We start from the raw sequence: 6,139 nt of genomic DNA on the forward strand, positions 1-6,139 counted from the left end.
CATGAAATAAAGAAAACTAAAAATCTTTCAAAACTATGTTTTAATAATTATTGGACACATTGTATGCATAGACTTTTGCATGTTTAAAAAATAGTCAAAATCACTTTAGCTTTAGAGGTGGGCATTTAAATCAAAGCCATATCTTTCTTAAGCATACAAAGACTCATGTAATAAGTATTATGAGAAAGTAATAATGTTTGATTAAGGGTATGAGCAATTACCAGCCACACTAAAATATATATATATATGCTGTATATTTGAATATAACTATATAAAGAAAGAACAATGTACTCATTTTCTTGCTCATTTGCTTTTTAATTTTAATCCCAAACATCATCTTGCAATTTCATAATTGACTTTGGTTTTCAAAATGTGCTTAATGCAGCTAAAATTGTTTTTCTTCTCTGACAGAATTGAGCTTTTTTTTTACAAAAGCAGACACTGCTAAAAATGATTCATCCATTATTCTGATGTTTTCTTCAAAGAATAATGATAATGGAGGCATTTACTGCTGTGAACACTGCTTAAAATTGTATTGTTACACAAAGCCCTATATTGCCTGCTTACTACTTTGTAAATCTAAGTTAATTCACTATATCATCCTAATTACCACATGCTAGGATCATTGTGTAGTCAATAAACTCAGAGGAGACATCACTGATAAGGAATTGCCGTCTAATAATGTTTATTACAATTAATAAATTGGGAAGTAATGTCTCATATACATATCTCATATACATACAGTATGAGATAGTTCAGGTGGGTAGCTGCGCCAGCATGCGTAGTCTGCAAAGGAACAAGTAATAGGTTTATTCCATGCTGAAAAAAATTAAACTTCTCTCTTTTCTTTTCAGCATGGAATAAATCTATTACTTGTTCCTTTACAGTGTGAGATATATATATATAATATCTCAGATACACTGTGTCAATACCTACAGTATGTCTGGAGAAGTACAATGTGTACAATGTGCACTATACATGTCCACAGTACATGTCCTGCCATGGCAAAATGTCTTCAGATTTTAAAATGGTCTTGCATGACAGTTCTTTTCTTCAATACAGTATTTCATATTTTAGAACTGCTGACTGCTATACCCCATACCAGGCAAGGTAAGAGAAAAGTGAAACCAGGTCTCACAAATGTGAGCAGTACAAATGATGTGCAGCTGGACATCTAGAGTTAATCAATGATTCGCAAGAGCTCATCTTGCAGTAGGTTTCCAGTACTGATGCCAGGAAGAATGGAGCAACTCTCCTGGGATCATAATATTTACAGAGCTTTTAGGCAGCTCGAAGTTGACCATTTTTACAGCTTACAGGGGATACCCACAGAGTCACAGAAACGCCCCACCTCACCCATCCATGTGGAATCTTAAAGTTTCTCCTGAGAGAAAATGGAAAAGAAAGAAGAGGGTTAAAAACACCTTTCCCAGAATTCTTGTCCTCTTCAAAAAAAAGCAGTGCGACATGCGTGACGATCCGACAGCTGGCTCGGGCCAGTTCTCCAAGCTGCTCCCACCCCCACATCTGCTCCATTGCTGTGGGACAATCATCAATGAGAACGGGTTGGCAGAGAGGTGAGACAGGCCTTGGACTGCCATATTGTAGATGGCAATTCCAGATGGCGAGGGCAAGCACAGCGCCAGGAATCCTCCCCACACCCACTCTGCAGCCCAGTACTTTACCTCCGATTCTGCTCTCTATCTGTCTCCCCATCTAGCTGGCCCTTCCTTCCCTTATGAAACCCTAGAAAAGCCTTTTCTGTTTGTCACACACGCCACGTGTTTCACGAAACGCAATGGTTTGTACCAAGCTTCACCAGACCTCGCTGAGAGCTTCATCATTTGAGAACCACAATTTCTCTGCGCTTCTTACGTTAAACCTTTAATTAGGTTTAGCCCGGTCGGTGGGAGAAACAAAGAAGAAATATGAGGCTCACCCACTGACTGCAGGCTAAGAAGGCTGAAAACGGCAATTTAACAGTGCAGTCGCTAAAACTGCACTGGAATTCACCACTGCAGCTTGGTGTAAGCTCAGAATCTAGTGTCACAGTGTGCAGCAGGAAAAAAGGGCTGAAAGAAGAGCCCAGTGTCAGAGCCAGTATGGATGAGAAAAATCTCCTTTCAGTTACAGTTGCGTGTGAGCTTGATTGTTATTTTTTGGTTCTGAGTTGTTCTTTCCATTTACTCTCCAGTGCTTTTTCAGTGCCAATATACTTCTATGAAATAATTTAAATAATTCTGTGTATCTAATGATTCCAATGTTACTATCCGACAGCGTTAGACAAAACAGTGTCTACCTCAGCAACCTCTGTGTTTGCTGTGTTTTTCCTGATTGTCTATCACAGCTTTCCTGTTACGTATGACATGTTATGCACCACACAGCAGCTTTGATTCAATCAAAGCAAAGAATCAATGTGATGCTGATCAGCTTCATTGCAATGAAAAGAATATTCAGAAATGCTGCGGATACAAAAGATAGCTGCATATTGTCTAAGAAAATGCAGTGTAATAGCAATAATTACTTAAACAAAGCATATCGAGGGAATATTGATATACAGTACTTTAATAATTTGGCACCTCAAGGGTGCAATTTTGCACAGCTTTTAAAAATGCAAATAAGTCTGTCTCAAAACGTAAATCTCAAGTTGCACCACAGCACTGATACACTGGCATCACAGACCTCAGTCTGCAGTGCCAACCATATTCCTGGCATGCCATCACTCATTCAAGTGTCAGATTTGAAGACTACAGAATATTTCTTTTGCATTTAATGAAGGAGACCAACTCCTTTGAATTGCTACAAGGTTAGAGCCTTTGAGAGCAGAAGCCACAAGCCCTTATTGATCTGTATCTGCACTGATCCCCTAGCCAGAGAGCAGTGCAATGTTAAACAGCACAGCAGAGAGGCAAAGAGAACCACTGAAATACATTAGAGAATTAATCACCACCCTGCTGTTCAGAAGAAACAGAGAGACTATGATGAAGAATAGAGCTACAGGCAAAAATATGCCCCCAACGAGAAACAAATGAGGACTCTGACAGTAATTTTAGAGTTTAATGATCTCACCACACAAGCTGAGCAGTCAGAAGTATGACGATTGTGGATACTTTATTGCTATTCACCTTTGTGTCTTGCTGTGAGTCTTTTTCAAGGCTCAGAATGCCAGAAAATTTGGGAAATGTATGAACACTGAACTAATGGGGGGTGGCATGGTAGCAAAATGGTTAGCATTGCCATCTCGCAGTTCTTGGGTCCTGGGATAAATTCCTGGGGTGCTACTTGTGTGGAGTTTAAATGTTTATCCCCTGTTCATGTGGTTTTCTTCTGTTCTGGTTTCATCTGGTCTCCTACTGTACTTCCCTACTAGTAGGGTAACTGGCTTCTTGGAAAACCGGCCCTGGTGTGAGTGTGTGCATGTCTGAGTTTGCGTCTGCTTGTGCCCTGCAATGTACAGACGTCCTATCCAGGGTGTATCCTGCCTTGTGCCTGACAATCTCCCTTTTTAAAAGAGTACTGTTTCACTGATTACCACAATTGGATGGAGAGTGTCATAGAGGAAGTAGGTGATGTCTGGCAGCCATGAAACAGACCTGGTATTACAGAGCAAAATAAATCCAACAGCTGGGTCTAGGCTGTCTTCCACATAAAGACTGTGGAAGTTTTCCTGTGGAAAAACTAGTCAAGCCCTTGAGTCTAGTCTAGTATTCCAGTTGTCATAACAAAACTGAAATAAAGCATCTTCATGATGCATCCTCATATGCTTCAGCACATATATTATTCAAGCAAAAGCAGCTGTTAAAAGGTTTTCGAAGCTGGATCAGAGCAATTCTGCTTGTGATGATATGATCCTACTGTATGTTAAACTGATGCACTAGAACACTGTTAAACTGAAACACAATTGAGTAATTGAATCAGTACACTTTGCCTGAGATTACATCTGGTACTTAATAGAATTCTTTTCTGATAATGATTAGTTGGTCATTATTCTCAGAATTGGTCAGACCCAGAAAACAGCTGATCAATGTTAATGATTTGTTTTGAGAAGCTAAATGGTCAATATATGAATAATAACTATAAAACTGTACACTGTGACAAAAATAAAAGAGTATACATGTGAATTTCCATTCATTTTCTAACCACTTTATTCAATACAGGCTCACTGGGGAGCCAGAGAGTATATATTTGGATATTTAGAACAGAAATGCATCTTCTGTTTTTTCCTATTGTCACTTTCAAGCAGCATTATTAAACAACGATTCTCAATTTAGGAAACATGAACTGCAATGCAATTTCTTTTAATGCTAGGTATAAAATTCTGTCACGTTTCCCCATGTACTTGGGATCATATGGTCACCCTATTTGCTGTATTTAGAGCAGATAAAGCATTAATTTATCTTTCCTGTGGAGATTAAGCAAAGCTGTTCTTCTTGCATATGTGTAGCATCATGTGGTCAAACGTTCGTGTCAGTGGACAAGAGAGCAATTGGGCGGGACTGGCTGAACTGCTCAAGAGCCCTGTTGTAAATGTGTTCTAGCATTCTGATCCAATCACATGACTAAGTCCTATGCTTGTATTCACCAACAATATTTTTCTCATCACACTACTACATTAATTTGTGTACCAATAAAAGGCAAATGTTATGTAATGCCTGAGATGCTGGGTATAATAAATGTATGTGTTACAATTTCGATATGCTAGGTTTTTTAAAATGCTGCTGTGATTAAAGTAAAGCAACTAAGTCTTCTACAGATTACAATTTTTTAGAATAACCTTTTAAATACTTTACTGTAATACCATTCCCTCAATGTATAGTGCACAAAGGTTCCCAAAGAACTTACCAAATAGTACGGCACCCATTTGTAAAGCACCACTGATTTGCAGTTTCCACCTGGCTGATGTGCAGCTGCCTTTCTGCACCAATATCCTCACAGAGAGTTTTTAGAGAACAGGTCAGAGGAAGTGGCAAGTTTGTTTTTGCTAAACACCTAAAGGTGAGGTTTAAGGCCTGCCTGGAGGATGTGTCATATGTCTGGTACGAGTTTTTACATTTTTAGTTCTAAACACAAATAACATCCCACAGAACTGCAGGTCTGAAGAAAGTTATTCAAAGAAACCTGAAATTACTACCAATTTTGTAATGCTCAATAACAAAAAAAATCCCACAAGAAAAAAATTATCACAGTGAGCTAAACAACCTGAAACAGAAATTCTGAGCTTGAAGTGAATGTGGCATAGGGTGTTAGAAGAATTTGGACATTTTTCAAAGAATGGAGGCATTTTTAAAGCGTGTGGGCCAACGCTACCCAAAAATACTTTTTGCCACCACCCAAGGACAGGATTCCATTATGGGTATGCTGAAGTCCCCAAGGTCAACAGAGACACACAACAATCAATAGAAAAGCCAACTGAAACAATCAGTGTAATGACTTTTGTGTAATAATTCTTTTTAAGTTTAAGATTTAGCCATTTATTCAGCCTTGTTTTCCTGGAAGTCTTTCAAACTGAGTTTCTAATTAACGTTTGAGAGCAAAGGACTAACCACCATGTCTTTAAAAAGAAATGCACTGAGTTGCCTTTATCAATGCCCTTGGGGAATTCAGAATCTCATCTTTTTAAGACCTCATTACAATGAGTCCAGATATGTAGCTTGGTCATTTTAGGGAAATGTGTAGAATTTAATCCAAAGGAAGGGTTTTCAGGATTACTCAAAACACCAGGAGTATTGTGTGCACAGGTTTGGTCTCCCAGCTACAAAAAATATTATTGTTGCAGAAAAGAACTCACATAGGATAATTCCCAGTCTGAAAGGAATGTCACACAAAGACAAGTTAAAGAAATCCCTTAAGTCTTGATCAGAAAGACGAACTGATCCAAGCATTTCAAATCTTCAAAGGCAGGCACAATTATGCAAAAAAGTCACCCACAGGTGTATTGAGGACTAAGAAAAGGAGGCATTTTCTTACACAAAAGAACACTGGGTGTCTAAATCCTTTAAGGAAAGGGTAAATGAGATTATGTTCATTAAAGCTCCTTTATGAAAGCTTACTGTGGAGAATTTGTCATGGTTAACATGTACAAAAGTACAAGTGTGAAGTGAAGTGATGGTCAACAATTATGTGGGCGACCGAGTTCAGG

The sequence above is a fragment of the Atractosteus spatula genome, chromosome 14 (assembly GCF_055471065.1).
Source record: "Atractosteus spatula isolate fAtrSpa1 chromosome 14, fAtrSpa1.hap1, whole genome shotgun sequence".
NCBI classification, from domain to species: Eukaryota; Metazoa; Chordata; class Actinopteri; order Semionotiformes; family Lepisosteidae; genus Atractosteus; species Atractosteus spatula.